Raw genomic sequence first — 20799 nt, 5'->3', positions numbered from 1 at the left:
GACCAAATAAAAATTTATTTCCTCATGCTATCCGAGGTATCTTGGCTTATGAGTTTTATCAGGGTTAAAAACGAAGTGTTCGTTAAAATTTCGATCAACATTCCAATGGCCATCATTATGGTGACTACAAAGTCGACGGAAGCGTTGGTTAGCTCTTTACTTTTGACGCTGCTAGAACCCAACAATCCCAGAAACCTATCAACTGTATTGTTTTATATACTCTAGCTCTTGTCTCTGGACTACTTCGTACACTCGGGAATGAGAAAAGAGAATCGGAAAGCGCCAGGAAGGAAAAGTGGGAAGAAGAAATGTTGCGCAGGCCCATTGCGGAGGTGATTCACGAAGCCTTAACGCGGCCGGTTCCAAACTTTCCACTTCAACAGACTTCGCACTGCAAGACTCTGAACTCGCGAGTGTAAAAAAGAAACATAAATATGCTCGGAATCGAGAGAATCGGGGTAAAGTTTCCAGAAGGAAAGTTTAAGGTATGGGTTTATTTCACACGGCCATGCACAGGCTTAAGGGCGCCGTCTACCTGTGCACACATACGGTGCGCAGAGTTTCAGATGAATCCACGCGATTTTAAAACTGTTCGAGATGCGTGAGTAAGTGTTGGGTTGTGGAAATCATTAGATAATACGCTGAGGGTGGATAAGTAGTTCTGTTTACGTTTTCAGTTTTAAAAAATGTATTTTTATAAAGATGAAAATGTTTAAAACCGCGTGTTTTCAGGATATGAAACACCTGATACAAGTTCTTCAAAGAACTTAAGGGACTTGCATTGCACCTTTATCTTCATTTCTCCACCCTCTAATGTTATGCTTACCATTCAAACATCAGAGTTGCCCTATGCACGACGAGAAGACTGTATGCCAGTCCACAGATTTGCTCTTATAGGCGATACCGCGCTAGAAGCACCAACGAGCTTCGCACTTATCATCCCACTTTGCAAGCAAAAATGCGCCCCTAACTAGGTGGACCCCTCAACGGGAAATATTGCACGCTGTTTTTGATATTTTTACATTAATGAATGGTGTATGCCTCAAGATGTACGCCTCTTTATTTTCAAAATGAAATTCCCTGTTTTTCAAAACTTAATATCCCGTAGCTTTTTCGTGGCAACAAGAAAGAAGTTTGAACTCGATTTGAGATGATCCTATTGCGTGCGAAGATACTTAAAAATAGTTTTGAATTTTCGAACTGCGTCTAACGTACATTGAATAAAAAAAACAATTTTTTTTAATTACAGTTCTGCTATTGTTGTCGTAAATAATGTTTTCGACCATTATTGTTGTTTGGAATACCCAAAAAAATTCAAGCCTTATTAAGTGTCGTACTATTATTACTTAAATACCCCTTATATTTTTTAACTGCGATGGTATTAGAATCTGTGTTAAATTTTGTTGGTTACACCTTTAGCCAAGAAAACACTCTAACTTAATCAAACTGCAGTATATGTACTTTTAATTGTCATATTAATAATATAATACATTTATTTTATCTTTTCTTTACACTTGTATACATTATATAAATCAAATAGGGAAATTAAGGACTCGTAAAAGCAAGTTTGTAAATGCATCTAGTTACTTTAATATACGTGCGGTATTTTGACTGATGTATAAAATTAAAAAAATTTTAATAATTGATAACCAAAATGAATAAATATAAAAAGAAAACGAGCACAAGGGAATATTTTTGTGAGTTTTATTTAATTTGTAGCAACCATTACTTTTATCTAATTTAATAAATGAGATGCCTGTTTTTTTTTTTCATTTCATATAAAGATGCGATTGTTTCAAAAATGTTAAAATATTTATTCATAGCTAATGAAATGGGGAAAAAATCATGATTACATTTATTTATTCAAAAAAGTATATTTTAATTTGAAATTTGAAAAAATGCTTAATCTTGATTTAAATAAAAATGTTCGTATTATTTTCATTAGGCTCCTTCATGAAATTAATTGATACCTCATCAATGTAAAAAAATATAATACCGATTACACTAAAACCGGTGTTAAATAATGATAAATAATGAGCTAAATTGATCTTTTTTTGAAACTAAACTTTTCGCGCATTACCCCTTTCGAAATTTAAAATGTAGCTGATTTTGATAAGAAGTAAATCTTAACACGGATCTGAAATTTGTTTTGTCTATTGGCTCCCAATGATACATCAACGAAGTCACGGGTGAAATACTTGTTAGGTAATAAAAAAAACCCGCCCAACGTGGGGCTCGAACCCACGACCCCGAGATTAAGAGTCTCGTGCTCTACCGACTGAGCTAGCCGGGCGTGCATAATTCACGCCAACTTCGAAGACATTTAATAAAACTTTGGCTGCTATAGCTATTTATATCCTGTGACCGAAAAAAAATAATGGAAGGGGGACGCGCTTGTCTGCAATCCCCCTTATTTTCACGCTTGTAGACGAATATTAGCTATTGCAGAAGTTTTATATCATAAACTAGACTATTAATATAGAACTAGCGGCAGTACCAGCGCTTCGCTACTGCAGTCTGCTCATTACACATGCTTCCCCTCGCGGGTGCACCACTGGCGTTTTAAAAGCTGTTGCCATGGATACCCAAAAGGCATCAACAACGCGAGAAGCCCGTAGCAATGGGAACGAAGAAAGCATCAGAATTGTAATACCGAAATTTCATTAATTTTTTAAAATCTTTTATGACATATTACAGCTCCCTGTTCCGCCCGCATGGCATCTAATGCAAGTGCCACACAAAACTGACCCCCCTTTTCATGAGAATGAACTTGGAATGGGAGCTCGCCGTATATTTGTTGTGCATGATTGGGGAAAAAATGTGGTTTCATTGTTATATATCTCCGGCTCCCGTCATCGTAGCGAGATAAAATATACACCCTTTTTTAAAAAAAAATCTAACCATAGGCTTTTAAACACAAAAATATTCATCAAAATCGGTCTAGTAATTTTGCGTCAACCTCGAAGGAACAAACAGGCAAACTAAATTTTTATAATAGTGTAGATTTAATAATTTTACTGAATTTTATATTTTCCAGTTAGTAAATCGTTCAATGCGAACAATACATTGACATTAAAAATCATTGTAGCATGTGTATTTATTTACGCATACAGTGTTCATAAATAGACGATGGACAAAATTAATGACGTCTGAGTATTCGTACGGAGAAAATTTACGCATTTGTCCTACAGAAATACATTCTGGTCTCACACCAACAATATAAATTATTACGTTAATATATATATGTAAGAAATTTTATCTGCCCAATTCGCGTTATTTTTTGATGCCATGTTAGAATCCTTAAACGTAAGCAAAGTCAATTTAAAAAAAACGTTCATTGACTGCAGCTACATTTCATATACTCTCCACAAATCGTACATGATTATAACAAAAAAATTTGAAGAGGTTTTACGTTGGCTTCTAGTGCATAATAAAAACTTTAAATTATACAAAAAAATAATATTATCTCTTAATTACGCCAAAATTCTGTTGGATTTTGCTGCATACATTAATCCCATAAAATAGTATAATCAATAATACGAAACGTATTAATTTAACTGACTCCCAGCTTTTACGATGATTAAGTATAGGATTAGAAACATCGTGTAATCGCATTAAACTGAATGCGCACCTCGATATATTGTTTCCAATAGACTAAGTGCTTCTGAGACTTTGTTTGTGTTATTACCCAGGATTTGCTGATAACATCGTTGTATAATATATAAAACTTTATTTAATATAAAGCTTTCTGCGTGGTTTCTATGTATACAAACATTTTGGCTTTCATAGCTCATGTAGGTCAACTATGGCTTCTACTTTAGTAAACGAAGTGATCGATTATTTTATTTTTATTTTTAGTAGAGTATTTTTTTAATGTAAACATATTAGCTCTAGGTGTAGCTACGCCATTTGGTAGGAGTAATTTTATGAATGGAATTGATGTGGCATGGAAAGGAAAGGTGTAACCACGGTGCTGCCATATGTGGCGGATGGCTTGAACCTAAGTTCGCAAAGCCAAAGAGAAACTTTATAGTATTAACGTTTTAGTGAATTCAACAAGATTGGGCAGAATTTTAATAAAATTCTTTGTTTAAAATCAGGTCCTAAGCCAGGGTTTAGTATTATTGTAAAGTAAGTTTCGTTTTTATTGGAGCTATTGGAGCCGTTTCTGTATATAGTTTAACCTTTCACTCTGCCAATCAAATAATTCAATAGACAAAGTATTTGCTCCGACAGCGAATTCTTGAGGGTGTGGAAACTACGTGTGATTCGCGTCCATAAATTAGTAATTTCACGATTTTCATATATTTATAACCCTCAGCATTATTTGTTTTAAGAACTGGACACTACATTTCGTGTCTGAGTTTCGTATTATAAGTTGATTTGCGAGATAGGAATATATGAATTTGCTTGTTACCGAGGTTACATGTTACACATCTCTGTCAAATACTGAAAGACTTCCTCACATTTATTTTTATTTACACTTAAAATGTTAATGATAATTTTAGTAACTTTTACACAAGTACGTTAGTGCGGTTGGTTCTACAATAAGATTTGTTATGAAATAAGAAATTAGAAGTATACACCGCACCGCAGGTAAAACTGAATATTTTGCGTAGTTATTCTATAAAGTTACTTTTTCAGGATTTGGATAAATTGAATTCTCCGGTATGTTAAATCAACCCCAGTAAATATTTATTTAGGATTACACGTCAACGATAATTTCTATTAGTAACACATGCACATTAAAAAGTAATATTTAAAAAAAGGTTACTGTTTATAATTATAAGGTATCTACTGTGTACTTAGTTTCAAAATTAAACCACATTTCACCCTCTTAGGAGTTGATATACAGAGAAAAAAATTCTCAATTTTCGAGAAATTGTTTTTACATGTTCACTTGCATTATAAAAAAGAACATTTCTTCTAAACTTCATTTTACTAATGCTTGATGTTTAGGATTTTCATTCATACTTCCACCCCCATTTCACCTTTTCAGCGTTTGAATTTGACATTATTAGCGAGCACCTAGATGACATAAGAAACATTCGTGCAAAATTGGAATTTCATAGGCCTTATAAATTGTATGTTATAGTTTTCGTGTAAGTAAATGAGTTTTATTTGGAATATATTTATATATGCGTGTGTGTGTACTTGCCGTTACCCGCGGCTTTGTAAGAGTGAGTTATTTCTTATATATGTTATATATAAAACAAACATATGTATATATGTATAAATAAATATGTTTATGTATGTGTAATTATATATGTATACATATAGGCCTACATACATAAATATGTTATATATAATGCAGTAATTTTAATTTTGTTTAAATTTTCGTATGTCTTATTGTTTTAAAAAAGGTTTTATCCTCCAAATTCCCTAACCCACCCACTTTCAAACCTTGGGGAGTAAATTTCCGTTAAATCAGTTCTTAATAGGTGCTCCTGTGACATAATGATCATACTTACCGAATTTCAAGTTTGTAGGTGTTTATAGTTTCAGATAATTGGCTATGCAATAGTATATGATATTTGGATTATATACGTACATTATTTTGCCCATGAAACGTTGGTGAGGAAAACTGAATCAACCCCGGTGTTAAGTTAGAAGAATTCTACACCTAAATATCTACGGGGTCATATTCTTGTTTTCTGCGCGTAGTCCGGCACGTGGTAAGCCCAGAAACACCCCGACAGGTCTTAGAACGGTATGCAAATGCCTGCGGGTTTTGCATATTTACGCTCAGAACCGAGCCATTACGAGATCTTCCCATGCACACGAGCGCGCCGTTAAAGAAAACTGCAGTCTGGCGGCGCTGGATGCTCTCTGGTTTGACCCGTAGCGACCGAGACCAATTTACTTCGTTCACCACGTTCGTGCGCACTGTGCGCGCGGTTATCAGCGTTCCGTAAAGCAAGCAAGGGTCGTGAGCGTAAGAGATCTTCGCCGTTCTGCTTCCGCAAAACTAGTTTTAGATTACACAGGATGTTTAAGAACAACAAGGACAACAACCTCCAGGTGGTTAATCACGAGGAAATGAGGCAAAAACATACTTGGGGGAATGTGGATATAAAATTAATTACGCGCATTAAACTATCGGCTACTCGAATTTTCAATTTCGTATGGGGAATTTTCTTTCACAGGTATAATATATATTTAGAGGCATGGATTTTTCACGAAAAATATCCGATAGCTCATTAGACTGCAATAAATGAATGCCTGCGCTAGCGATTGTTTTCTTGTGATTTGCGGTCGTCTGCTGTGCCGTCTGTCATGTGCTGACAGCAGACAAGTACCTGAAATAATCCCAGAAACCACGAAACACAGACAATGCTACAAATTTTAATACACATGTGGTCTGAAAATCTTTTCCCGAAATATACATTGCCCCCTACATATATTTTTTAATAAACATTATTATTCTATTTGTTACTTAATTGCTAAAAGTTATCTTTAAGTTATCTAACTAAAAATCTAAAATAGGGCTTTTAATAGTAGGCTACACTTTCATTTTAGAGGAAAAAGTTTTAAGAATGTTATCAAATTATTCGTTCGTAACTATTCACTAGTCAGGCTTCGTCGATATTGTTTTGACACATTCTGTATGTATGATTGATGATTTGGACTCCAAGTCATGATGGTTTGTCACTGACTTCTGCTGTGTGGAGGTGGATAAATCACGTAATACAAGGTTTGAACCCGGGAAGCAAGAGAAAAATCCCCGAATACTTAAAGTGTACGTAGATCCTTCAACGTAATATTCAGCATTACTCTACATATAATATAAACAATCAAAAAAAATTAACACATTAAAATTGAATTATTTTGAAAAGAATGCATCGACCAGTTTGACCACAAAATTCATAAACTGTTGTACGATTCGGGGGGGGGGGGGGGGTGGGGGGGTCCATTTTACTTACACCCGTGGATTAAAGGAACAACTTTCGCGGGGACCTGTGCTCGTGTGTTCGGTGCGAGTATCGGAATTGCGAAGCGCACGCGCGCATCAGGATCTAGGCCACGGCTCCCCCCTCCCCCCTCGGACAAGTACGCCGGTAAGGCCGCGAGGTTTCCAGCCGTAAAATTCCTTCCCGGAGCCGCGCGTGGGGTCGTTCATATTGCAAGCTCGCATTATCGCCGCCTTACATCACGTAGCCGAGATAGCGTCGGCTCCTTGCGGCAAATGGCGGTGAGCAAGCCGCACAAGGGCTGAATACTCAGTAGGCGATGGATTTCTTCGCCCGCTTCCTTCGAGGCATTGCGCGCTTAGCACTGACTGGCGACCGTTTGTTCCATTCGCTCGTTTGGGGGGAGGAAAAATTGAGCATTTGTTTTTCAGAGATTTCATTTGATTCGTAATACGAGAGCGAAGTGTTAATTAACTATGTAAGTGTCTATGTAAATGTTATATTGCGATTGAGTGCTCAGTAATTAACGATAAGAATTATTCCATACCATTAAACTATTATTCTGTGTAGGAATACGACTGTAACGGAATATATTAGCCAATCAGAAACCATTACACTCGTACGAAAAGTATCACATTTAGCAAGCTTTTATTAACTTGACTTGTATGTATGATTGAATGGACTATGTAATAAAATCTTTCCATTCAATTTGTACCCACTTTCCGACGTCCGAATGAGTTGAAATTTTGCATAAATATATAAAGAACCTCTGAAAATACAAAATTTGGATAAGTTAAGAACTTAGAATTAAAGGGGAGTAAGGTGTCAGAAGGTCAAAAAATCGAATTTTGAGCTTAATAGTATACATACTTAAAGGTTATGATCATTTTTTTGTCTTTCAACCCTTTTAATTCCACCCCTTGCATTAAGAGTTCGGTACATAAAACTTTACTTTGGATAAAAGTTTTATTCCAAATTTAAGAAGTTAAAATAAATAAACTTTAGGAAGTTAAAATATAATATATAAAAAAGGATTCAATAGTCTACATGGTACGGAAGCTTTTTTTTATTCCAAGCCCTGTTTTTTTTCAACCCCTAACAGTAATTTTCGTCTTATCAAAATTGTTTCAAACCAAATATTTAGATAAATTTTTTAAAATATTATTAATTATTATAGATTCTATAGTTTACCTAATAAGGGAGTTTTGATTTTTTTGTTATTCTTTAACCCCTGTTTATTCCGCCCTTTGCAACAGTGCTTGGTTGTATTTAGATATTTTAGGCAAATCTTTTTGAATTATATTTAAGGTTTACACACAATCCTAACTGATTTAATAACTTGCCTACTACGGGAATAATGAACTTTGTCTTTCAACACTTGTTTTTTTTTTCACCCCTGGCTCTAACTGATGATGTCATAAAAAATTATTTCGGACGAAAATTTGAAGATAATATTTTAAGGTTTTATAATAAATAAAAACCGATTTAATTTTGTACGTGGTACGGAAATTAAAATTTGTTTAAATACTACCCCAATATTATTCGTTTCTTTACTGCGATGGTTCGTTTTATCAAAAATTGTTTTAAACAAACATATTAGATAAACATTATACGATTTACAAACAATTCAAACAATTTCAAAGGTGTGTTCACTAAGGGATATATGAATAATTTTTTTGTCCTTCAACCCTTGCTTTTCTTCCCCTTGCAGTTATGGTTGCTCTTATGAAAAACGTATTTAGACAAAAGTTTTGGGTATTACAGCTATGAGTTATAATACGTTCAAACGATTACGATATTGGTAATATTATGAGAGTTAAAGCATTTTTTTTTTTGTTTTTCAAATAACCTTCTCCACATCTACCCCTTTGAACGGATATTGCCCATTAACGAAATCGAAAGAGATTTTCCACTACTAGATTTTATGTATCAGTGTGGAAGTGATTTGTGAAGAATTGCAAAATTTATCATGTCCACAAAATTGTGATATATCTATATTATACACAAACTTTTGAGTTGACGATGGTTTTGGGGTCTATGGACCATGAAACGAGAAACTACATAAAACATTTTCGTGAAGTTGCACTATGGTAACGGCTACAATTGGTAGTAATTCCTTGAAATCAAACTAATAAAAGTTAGAGAACAAAAAATATTCATAACTTCCTTAGTATGCATACATTCACTGCGTTCAAATTGTTTGTAAACCTTGAAAATTGTATCTAAAACTTTTCTATAAATCAATTTTTTATAAGACGAAACATTGCTGCAAGGTATTCAAAAAACACCCGCTGGGGTTTGCAAAAAAAGGGTTGAAATAACAAATATTCAAAACTCTCCTACTTCATAGACTAATTGTGAACCTCCTTAATATTACGTTAAATCTTGGTCACAAATTAATTAAACTACCACTTATTAGTACAAGGAATGAAATATAATTTTTGAAGGTATAAAAAAATTTATAACTATCTTAAGTGGCACATGTAGAATTAAATTAATTTTAATTTATTTAATGATAGATGCATTCAAATGAAAAACATTCGAAACTTTTCGCTGTAAGGAATGTGAGAGGATAATTAATCCATAATTTTATAATGTTGAAGAACATATAGGATGTTATGTACACTAAGCACTCAAAATGTTTTATAATTTACTAGAAGTTTCCAGAACGTTAATGTAGAAATACGTATTTTGTGTCTGTAGGCTATGCCGAAAGGGATTTTTGTTATTTATACCCATGTTGCAGCTGGTCAACTGTTGTTTCAGGGGTGCTGGGAATCAATATCAAATGATGCATGGGTGTGGGTTAGTAAAAGATTTGTCTAGTTCGTAAGCTGAACCCTATCTAATCAGCCATCGTAAAGAGGGTTCAGCAAATAAAATCTTTTTACATACTTATTAGGCAACTAGAACAATAAAATGTGACACGTTTATGGCAAATCGAAGTACCAATGTGAAATACATATTAGATTATTCTATTTGTGCTATAAATTTATTAATAAATGTATTTAGATATGGAATATGAAGTTGAAACTTGGGGGCGTGGCCACGGCCGAAGCCTACAACAATGAGAAGTTTGAGGTATAATCCCTTATCTAAGTGAAGCCCTCAAGAGTTAGTGAAGACCTCAATAACGATGGAGCCCCCAAAGAGTGGCAGTTGGGGGGAAACATCCCATGTGCAGGCAAAGCCCCTCCAAGGGGAAGTTTTGGGGGATAGCCCCCCATGGTAGTAAAGCCCTCAAGAGGGTGTGAAGACCCCAATAGGGGTGGAGCACTAAAAGTGGCAGTTGGTGGGCAACATTCCATGTGGAGTTGAAGCCCCTCCAAGGGGAAGTTCTGGGGTGAGCCCTAAACGAAAATGGATGGGTGTGGAAAACTTGGGGGGCGAAGTGTGGGTTTTTGCGGGTGGTTGCTCACAACGAGCGAAGCGAGTGTATGTGTTGAAAGTGTGTGTCTATATATATATCACCACTTAGCCATTAAAATATACGCTCCACTAAAATAAAATATAACATAATGGAACAATGTCGATCATATTTAGAGAAATTAAAATATATTGTATAATCTAAAGTATCTAAACATATTAAATATCAAAGTGGCATTTGCTTTGCATTGCAGTTCGGAACTCGGTTGTCATATCATACCAAAATAATGTTGTTATTGACTGTGTTACTTTCTGTTTTTTGCTTTTATGAATTTCAGTTAGCATTGTTTTCAATTCCTCTTGTGTTTGAAATTACCATGACTAAACATTAATGTGACACCGGCCCATAAAAATATAGCATAATAGAATCTAGTTTTTTGGCAAGGATAGAAATTTTACGGTTTCGCCTTATTTAAAAACCTAGGAATGTATATTATGTTTCTGGAGCCAAGTTTTTTAGTTTTGACTTAACTGTTAGCTTTATATAAAATTATTCCTTTATTAGTATTCAAAATCTCTTTATTAGTCACAGGAGCATGACCCCTTGAGAATAACTGTCAATGAGTAAATTTAATTCAACAAAAACTTTAAAACTATTGAAGTTTAATAAAGTAGACAATCGTGCAAAATTAATACGAACTCTTTGTTCAACCCGAATCCCTGTTTGAACATTTTGATGTTCTTTACACGATTGCTAGTAACGAAAACAAAGCTTTAAAAAGGTTTCAAATGTAAGACTATATATCAGTACTTAATACTTTGCGGTTTTAATTCAAATTCTGGCTTGTATTACTACAAATGATAAAATATTATTGAACCTCGCTTTTTGCTTCAATTAAGTAAACATTATTTTTAACGTTTTTAATTCAAACAGTTGTTTTCTGGTCCTGAAGCTTCGTGATTTGATAAACGCTTCATCGTGGTATGTAAAAGGTTTCCCAGTACATGGACTGCATGAAGTTGCTTTTCTAAATAACACGCAATAATAAGAGTAATAATACTGTGCAGTGCATTCGTAGAAAATAAGCAACACGATATACAAACACACAGCGTAACCTAGCTTTAATTGGAAAACGTGCTCATTATTTTATTTTTCCACACTACACCTGGCAGCAGATTGGTCGTTAAAAGTAATGACCTGTAACCGAATCTAAACTATATTTAAAAAAATATATTTTTTTCTCTCATAGGTGGTTGACTCAGGCGTAACGGAAAGCATAGCTAGAAACAAATCGTTTCAACGTGGTGGGACGTCCTATTGGTTTGCAGAATTAAATAAAATCCACATGGCCTATATATATATTTTTTTAAATATTTGTTCATTTCTTTAAACCCAGATTTTTGAAATGATAACGTGGTACGTACATGTTTCTTTGATAATTTCACCTATTCAAATTGAACTTACTGAAAACAGGTTTATTTTTTAATCTGCGTGGTTACACGAGAACAATATGCTGTCACTGAATGAAGCAAGGTCACAGTTACACTAGCGCTAACGTGAACGCTTCATTTTGAACATTATTATCATCCTGTCTACGCTGTGCAAAAAAACACTACGTAATTACCGGCTGTTTAAAGTTTCGTGAGTCCGAGGAATATGATGTAGTGGTTAATATGCGGAATTACAGACGTTAATAGTTACCTGATGCTACAATTAGTTTTTCATATTGAATGCATTATTGTGCGTGACTATAAATAATATAATAGTGTCGATATGCACTACGCTATGCTCATTGAAATCTCTTATTGTGTGAACTCTAACTTAACTAAGGTAAATTTTAAATATTATGAGAGTAGTGTAATTATGACGATTCGGGTGCAATTTTTTTTTATGGGACCACGATTTCGTGGCTTTATCAGTGGTGGCTTGACAAGAGTAAGGATTCACACATGTTAGACTGATTTCCCGCCACTACTTCCTCCCCTCACACTCCAAACACCCTTAATATAGTATTATTTTGGTAACCCCAAGTAGTAATGTAATTGTGGTTGTTGTCGCAGTTGTTGGTGTAGCGCCAGGAGTTGTTTAGGACAGCAAAATTTACAACTATGTCTTACTCGGATTCGAACACAGCTCCCGCACGGTACGGTACGGTTGCCGACTCCAGATGACTGCCTTTTCTACAGCTAAGATTTCTTATAAAAATTTGACAAAAATAATTTAAAAATCATTAAGATCGCACGACTACCAAAAACAGTAACTAACATCACTCCATATCGTGCCCACGCCTTAAACTGCCCTTTCTCTTCTACTTAATTTTTGTAGATGTTAAAATCACTGAGAAAATTCAAATATATAAGCTTCAAATATTTTTTTTTTTTTTTTTGTTATTTAGACTGGCTTGCAAAAATAAATACTTCTTCTTTTGATTGGTTAACATGTCAAATTTGTGTAAAACCTTTTTAAAAATGTGATCGAGTCTTTCAGTACCCGTCAGTGATGTGTAAACATCTAATCCTGGTAACGAGCAGATTCATGTGTTCTCACGTTGTCCATGTTGCAAATAAACTTATAATACTAAACTAGGACACAAAATGAAATTTTCCGTAGACTTCTTTCAAATAATGCCGAGGGTGATACATAAACTGATAAATAAAAGAGTCTCTTTTCAGATACCAAAATTTCAAGATGCGAATCACATATATGCTGACTGCACCATCGCTAGAATTTTCTGCCTGAATCACAAAAATTGCTTGCCACTATCAAACGCAGATAGCAACTAGCAGCACGAAACAACCGGAAATTTTAAACTAAAAAAAATTAATGGCTCCGATAAAATCTCTGCTTTAGACCTGATTATCTGCAAGGGATTTTTATTAAAATACTGTCTTTCAGTGAATACTATAATGTGTCCGCACACGTTAGAAGTTATACTTCCTGCGCATTACTAAAATATTAAAGTGATACATATTAAAACACATATTATAACATTAGGTATATTTTTGTATATTTATTTTTGCTTAAATGACTGATATCTGTCTGTAAATACTTCTTACAAACAATCATTATCCTTATTAAGCTGATTCAACATTATTATATTTGAATTTTATTTAAAAAATAAGATAATATTTCAGTGATGTGATTTAAACCTCGTCCCATAAGGCTACCCAGCGCGCGCTCTACGGCTGTGCCAGTAAGCCTCTTGGAAATTAGGAAAATACATTTTTATTATAATTATTATAATTAAAAATTTTTTAGGTATTATGAAACTTGTGAATAATTTTGCTCTTACTATTTTAGTTTACCAAACATATTCTATGGTAGTTTCAATATCATAAATTTTCATTTGGTACAACAATACATACGTTTGATATGTCCCCTTATGTTTACGAAATTAACTATGTACGGGTTAATGTTACTGCACGTGGAACCACCATCTTTGGGACACATTTCCCTTCATTGACTTCCATTCCGTTTGCACGAAATTACGCCTTCCAAATGAAGATTTTTTACATAAAACAAAATTTTCAGAATAAAATAGTTGCTGTGACTTTTACCGAAGCAACCAAATAATCAGTTAAGTTCAATGCTAAATTCAGTTATAAACTAGCCGTTAGATGACATTAGATTTTTTTTACTCTTACACAAACTTGTGTATCAAGAAATAAATACTTTTTTTTTTGGTTGTCATTATTTACGTTTACAAATACTCAAAATATGATTTCGGGCATTTTTAGATTTTTTCGCGTTTTATTTAATTATTTGATGGTAACAGATAAAGATTAAAGGATGCAGACAACCGATGTTTAGCTAAGCAACAGACTGTCGTTACATTTTTAACAAACCCTTAAAGACATCAAGGATTTATAAAAAGACGTGAGCGACTTGTGGTTTCAGAAAAGGCTGCATCAGAGATTCTGTCAGGATCCTTGAAACTGATCCGGAAGGTCAACAAAAGTGCCAGACATCCTTCAAGAAGCAATCCTCAATCATCCTTAAGGATGTGTTTGGAAACAGCCATTGACCATTGTACCTACGTTCACAAATGTGACTCCAACGAATATATAAACATTATTTAATATTTTGTAGTAATTTTGAAACCGAACATACTTAACAAAAACTAGTAACAAAATAAAATTTCATAACCTCAAAATAACGTCAACTTCATTCACCATGAAACAAGTTTTAGACACTCATTTTGACAACTAAGCCGATTAACAGAAGCCTTAATTTTTTTCTACCGGCGCATCTTGGGTGTCGGTATATATCCATGGTTTATACGGCCGTCTAAGAGCCGCGCGCCTGGTGGCCGGGAACGCGAACTACAAAAGCGATCTCCAGCCTCGTGCCCAGGTGTAGGCGTCGAGCTGAATTATTAACAGCGCCCCCGGCGGTCGCCCACGAGAACTGCTGCCCCCTCCCCCGCCCGGCACGGGTCCACTCACCGACGCTGCTGCTGTCGGCGGCGAGATCGCGCACTCGGCGTGACGCAAGCGAACAAACCTTAAATAGCACAGCTGCAGCGGGGTGGTTGGGAAAGGAACACCGCGCTCCCACGGACATATTTAAGTTATTTTCTTACTTCCACCGTAAGGCAGGATGACGACTAAATGAATAATAGGTATTTCCGTCTAGCAGGAGCATGAAGTTCGCGAGCGATTCCGGTTCGACTCATTGTATGTAGCCGGCTTCCTTCAGTTCTTCAAGTATGGAGACTATTTCGTTGATGTGCGAATAGTTTCCTACACTAAGCGATGCATGTAGAATTCTAAGGCGATCAACTAATTCATTAGGGTCGTCCCAATATACATAGTCAAATGTCTGACCACTTTCTAGCTTTTTTAAACCTTCGCCATGTATTGTTAGTTCACTGAAGAGATTAGCGAGAATGTCGATTTTTTCATGATCTACGTCTTTATATACACCACTATCTGGATCGTTATCGCGAAAATGTGCATTGGTTAGCTCTAGCAGTTTTTTGTACTCTTGTAAGTCGTTGTGAGAATATCCTTTAGGCTCCCTGCGAAACAGCAATTCGTACAGACCCGGAGTCCCGCGCGTTTTGAACTCTGCTACGCGCACGATATTTCCTGGTAGAAAGTCTATTTCTTTAGCACCGAGGAACCATTTATTATGTTTTCTGTACACTCCGTAGGTCGTGTCATTATTCCGGCTCGTAAACGATATCAGGTATGGTCGGACCATTGCATTAACTTGATGTCCCTTTTTCGGTATTTTTTTCTTGTGCATGGACTCTGTACTTGTTAAGTCCTCTTCTTCTCGATCTGGTTCATACTTTCTCTTCTTTACAGTCGGCATTTCATCTTCAACTTCTGTCTTCACAATGAAGGCTGGTTCTTCCTTGTTTTTAAGTTCGTCGAGGCGACTAGTGATTGGTTTAAATATCTCCTCATTTTCCATCTCACGTGCAAGTCTGGTTCGTCTAGCAAGTAAATATTTTTCGCGAACAGACTGTATAGCTCGATGAAGGTCACTGGCCAAGTCTGACATTGTACTGGCTGAAAACTTATTGCAAGACCTCCTTATATACTTTTTTTATTCGTTCGCAGAAACTTCTTTCTTGTGTTTGGCCAAATCTGAATTTGTTGACGATTGAGATAGTGATGCTTTCAGACTACTTTGAAAAGTCCTCAGATCGTCCCGTCTTTGTGCATTCGAAACTTCGATCATGTCGCGAATGCGAGAATCCGAAGCTTCCACGCGCTGGTCTATGGCTACGAGGTACTCAAGTAATTCCTTTTTCACCCCGTCTTTTTTTTGAGCCAGTAGCGAAATGTATTTGTAGATAACGTCGTCATGAGACTTGAGAGCAGTACGTACACTAGGCGCAATATAACTCCGAGCTTGAGCTACGTCACACATGAGGAGTGTTGACTGCAACACGTGTGGGGGGTCGGGTGGATGAGGAGGGGGTATAAGCAGATACGGCGACCTTGCACAGCAGGTAGAGAAAAGCAGAAAACATTAACCACTTACCACTGACGTTCCAAGCACTACCTCAGTTCTTCAACGCCACTGACTGTTCCATCCGAAGAGTCTGATGTGTAAACGTCACTGCTGTCACTGTTTGCATCACCTAACTGAACAATCTCTTTATCAATTTCAATGTCAAAACGCACATCCTTATTCGTTCTCGAGTGTCTTGACGTGATTGCAAATCGGTATCCAATCTTCTGGACCCATTCGGTTAAATATTTCCTCGCAAAGTTTTTTTTAATTTGCCGAATTGCAAGTAACATTTCTTGAAGCGACTTCTCCTTTAACTTTAGTCCATATGCTTTCTATCGGATTCAAATCCGGATGATAAGGGGGCAGACGAAGTAATGTGTGGCCACTATTTACCAATAGTCTGTCTGCCGAGTACTGCACTTGCTAAGGTTTGTGCTTCTTTATGAGGTTATACAAGTTTGGTTTGAGCATGTCGCTAGTAAAGGAAATATTCTCCTTACTTAACCACTGCTGCATTTCCAATTTTGTCGAGCTGGAGGTAGGCGTTTTATTTATTTTTACATTGTGATAGGGTGCATTATCTATCACAACAACACTGTTTGGTGGAAGATTTTGTATTAATTGTCCGGTGAGCCATTTTTCATATTGTTTGTACAGTCGTGCGAGACACACTCGTCGCATTAGCGGTTCTCAGCTGTGCTTTCTCTAGTGAAATGGAGGGTTCCTGCAATCGCGCTTCATTTTCCATAAACTGCAGAACGTTATAGACGATTTTCCGCGCCTGCGAGTGCAGTTTTTTACTCTTAACTTTTGACAACACTGGAGGCATTTTATGTATAAAGTTGTACTTTACTTAAGTACTGCACTACATATGTAACACTGGCTCTGAACAAAAGTGATACACTACATGCATACAAACCTCAGATCCAAACTGTAAACGAAAACGTTTAGTAAGTACCAACGTATTCGTCGGATTTCACCGAAGGACTAAGTTTTCACTCTGTGCAGTAGCGTGTAGACCCTGTTATCTAGTTACGCATTATCTCTCACTGCCGCGCCACGTCTGCCTTCTCCAGTGTCGGGACTCACATACACACATCCATTTTCTAACCGTCACCCAGGCTCGGAGTTATGTTGCGTCTAGTGTAAGTCTCGACTGCTACGACCGAATTTCGAAATGCTATGACTCATGTTTGGTGATAAACTGATCGAAACCTCGTCTGTACCTGCCCTTATATAGAGGCCAGTCTTTGACTATAACTAGGAATCCATGTTCTTCTTTCCAACACAAGGAGCACATGTCTTTGAATTCCTGGAATGTCATGTCGGTGTTTACGTGATCATCATAAGCGTGGCGTAAATTAAGTTCGTCCATGCGAAACAAAACTATGACATTTGCGTTGTCTCGTAGGAGATGTTTTGGAATACGACTGTACGTCTGACACAGGTAAACGCAGTCTACCTTGGCGTGTCTGCCCATGGAAAAGTACTCTTGTATTATGCCTTGTTTCTCGCACATTACATCGTCGAAAACAAACACGGAATTGGCTTTTGCTTCGCTTGGAGGTACAACATCGGTATTATCGCTAAACGGAAAATACTCCAGTCCATCCACAGATCGTAGAACAGTTGCTAGGCGCTAGTACTTTGGCTGTTGCAACGACTTGGAATACAAGTAAACGTTCTCGAACCGAAGACCATTTGGTTCCTCCAGTAAACTCAGTAAAACACACGTTTTACCACAGTTGGACGGACCCGCCATTATGCAACGTACGGCAGAAGGCAACAGTAAGCCATGTCGTGATTCACGCGCACTAAATAAATCGTCTTGCGTAATGCGCACGGGCAAACACACGTCTTGCTTGACGACCTGCATTGTACTAAAGTAATTGTATAAAATCAAACACATTTATACTTTCTGGTCAGTTGTGCGTAATGACTCGAAGAGGTAAGAACAAAAAACACATCGGCGCGGGACTCGTGAACTCGCTGATAAACAATCTACCATTCGAGCTACACATTCCCGGCTACAGATTCTGCGGCCCCGGCACGAAACTAGCGAAAAGGTTAGCTCGTGGTGACGTGGGCATTAATTCTCTCGACGAAAAGTGCAAGCAGCACGATATCGCATATTCATTAAGCAAGGATCTGGAATCCAGGCACCGGGCCGACGAGATATTGGCACAGGAAGCCGAAGATATAAGTAAATCGTCGAACGCGGGACTAGGAGAGAAAATCGCAGCGTGGGGCGTATCAAAGATCATGAAGGCAAAGACGAAATTAGGACTGGGTGCTCGTCGAACCAGCTACATCAAGTCAAAGACTAACTCACGCAAGACCAAGAAGCGCAAGATCGGTGCAGGCGTGCAAAAAGCCAAGCAAAAACTACAGACTCTCGACAAGAAGATTATAGGAGGATTTCTTCCTTTGCTTTTGCCTGCATTGGGTGCTCTCGGAGGCCTTATCGGTGCAACGAGCGGTATAGTGCGGGCAGTCAACACTTCGAAGAATGAGCGCAAGCAGTTAAAAGAAGCACAGCGACACAATGCCAGCATGGAAGCCATTGCCATCGGTAAAAAAAACGGCGCAGGACTGTACTTGCATCCTCACAAGACAGGACGAGGCATGAGAAAGAAACGTGTAAAGAGAAAATCCTAAGTTCCCTACCGAAACGACCGCTCACCAACGTAGATTTAATAAAGTACGCACGCAAACTGAAAATACCAAATTTCCGCGGCGTGTTTATGCGAGACACTTTGCCCAGCAAGCCAAAGACACGTGAGTGCGCCATAATTAATTTAGACACGTCGGCGGGTCGCGGCACGCACTGGGTGGCGTACATAAAGTCTGGAAAAAAAGCTACTTACTACGACAGTTTTGGAAATTTACGCCCTCCGCCCGAACTGCGACAGTACCTGGGCCAGTCCACTACGTTGTTTTACAATTACGAAACGGAACAGAAGCCTAATCAAACAAACTGCGGACACTTGTGTCTTCGCTTTTTAACAAACAAAAAATTAGCTGACAAATAAAAATTGCTACTTAAAGGTTGTGCAGTGATGTTAATTTATTAGTCATGTCGATAACACTTACCCTGACAGGTCACGCATCTGAGCTGCGGGCGGTTCATTTCCCGCCTCTGGATTTAGACGGAGAATGGTGTATCGGACTCGTAGATTTTCAAACGTATAATGCCATACCTAATATCGACGAAGAAAATTGCAAGATCTGCTTCCTGAAAAGTGATGGGACCGCTCATGAAATACGGTTACCTGTTGGCTCTTACGAAATTGACGACATTGCAAATTACATCAGGGATATGTTACCACAGGATGTAGACTTTCAACTGCGTGGAAATCCAAACACTCAAAAAAGCATTCTAACATGCAGTGAAAATGTCGACTTTACGAAACCTGGCACCATAGGTACGATGCTCGGATTCGAATCAAAGGTTTATGATACGGGAAGAACGTACGAATCTACACGCGCAGTAAACATTTTGCCTGTGAATGTCATAAGAATAAACTGTAATTTGGCAAGTGGAACGTATCTCAACGGAAGACTAAGCAACATGCTGCACGAGTTTTCGCCGATGGTCCCGCCAGGATATAAACTGGTAGAAGTACCGCAAAGTATCATTTACGTTCCAGTCGTCGTGAAGTGCGCACACGAAGTCGTCGTCCGAATCGTTGACCAGCGAGGACGATTGGTGAATTTTCAAGACGAAGAAATTACATTACGTCTGCACTTGAAGCGATGGGCATAAAGTTCGTAACACCGAACAGTTATAAAAGAAATCGTATTGGCGTGAACAAGAACAGTTCTCTACCAGACATCGGTGCATTAACACCTGACAACATAAAGTATCTTCTCAGTATTGGACAAGTGCCGAATAAATATGGAAGACGAAATCCTCAACGTGGAAGATCCAGTCATTTTTGATGACAGCATTACGAAAATGGAATTGCACGAGTACCAGCCTTTCCTGCTCGGACCGTACGCACTACCATCGGAAGTACGCATTGCAGTACAGCACCAAGATATTTGTACTTTACCTTCGCAGTCATTTCTACGTATAAGAGGCACGCTTACAAAAGCGGATGGTACGCATCCGACAACGACGACAATATCCTGCAATGGTATTCTTCACCTAATCGAGCGCATTACTTATGTACTCAATGGTGTCGAGGTAGACCAGACGAGAGATGTAGGCATAACATCAGCTATGAAAAATTACCTTTCGCTCACGCCAAATGAACTGTCTGCTGCAAAGATGGCCGGTTGGGCTCTCGAGGATGAATATAAGCTTCCGGTTTATGCCGAAGGGAAGTTCGAAGTTTGTGTTCCTCTGTACATGCTTCTTGGATTCGCTGAGGACTACAAGCATATAATCACTAATTCGAAACAAGAGCTCGTACTGCTTCTAGCCAACACGCACATTAATGCAATTGTCGCAGCTGCAGAAAACCCTCAAGATGTCTCGCTAACACTACAGTCAATCGAGTGGATGCTGCCCCACATCCAAGTGAGCACCGTTGAACGAGTCAAGAT

At 37.4% G+C, this 20799-nt stretch overlaps 1 non-coding gene across 1 annotated transcript; it reads right to left on the bottom strand.

Moving 5' to 3' along the window:
• Positions 1 to 2220: 2220 nt before the first annotated feature.
• Trnak-cuu (transfer RNA lysine (anticodon CUU)) lies at positions 2221 to 2293 on the bottom strand. Its single transcript has one exon. It is a non-coding gene; the product is annotated as a tRNA-Lys (tRNA).
• Between the last annotated feature and the right edge of the window lie 18506 nt (positions 2294 to 20799).

Source organism: Bacillus rossius, chromosome 1, assembly GCF_032445375.1.
Source record: "Bacillus rossius redtenbacheri isolate Brsri chromosome 1, Brsri_v3, whole genome shotgun sequence".
Lineage (NCBI taxonomy): Eukaryota > Metazoa > Arthropoda > Insecta > Phasmatodea > Bacillidae > Bacillus > Bacillus rossius.
This window is presented reverse-complemented; position numbering and strand designations above follow the sequence as displayed.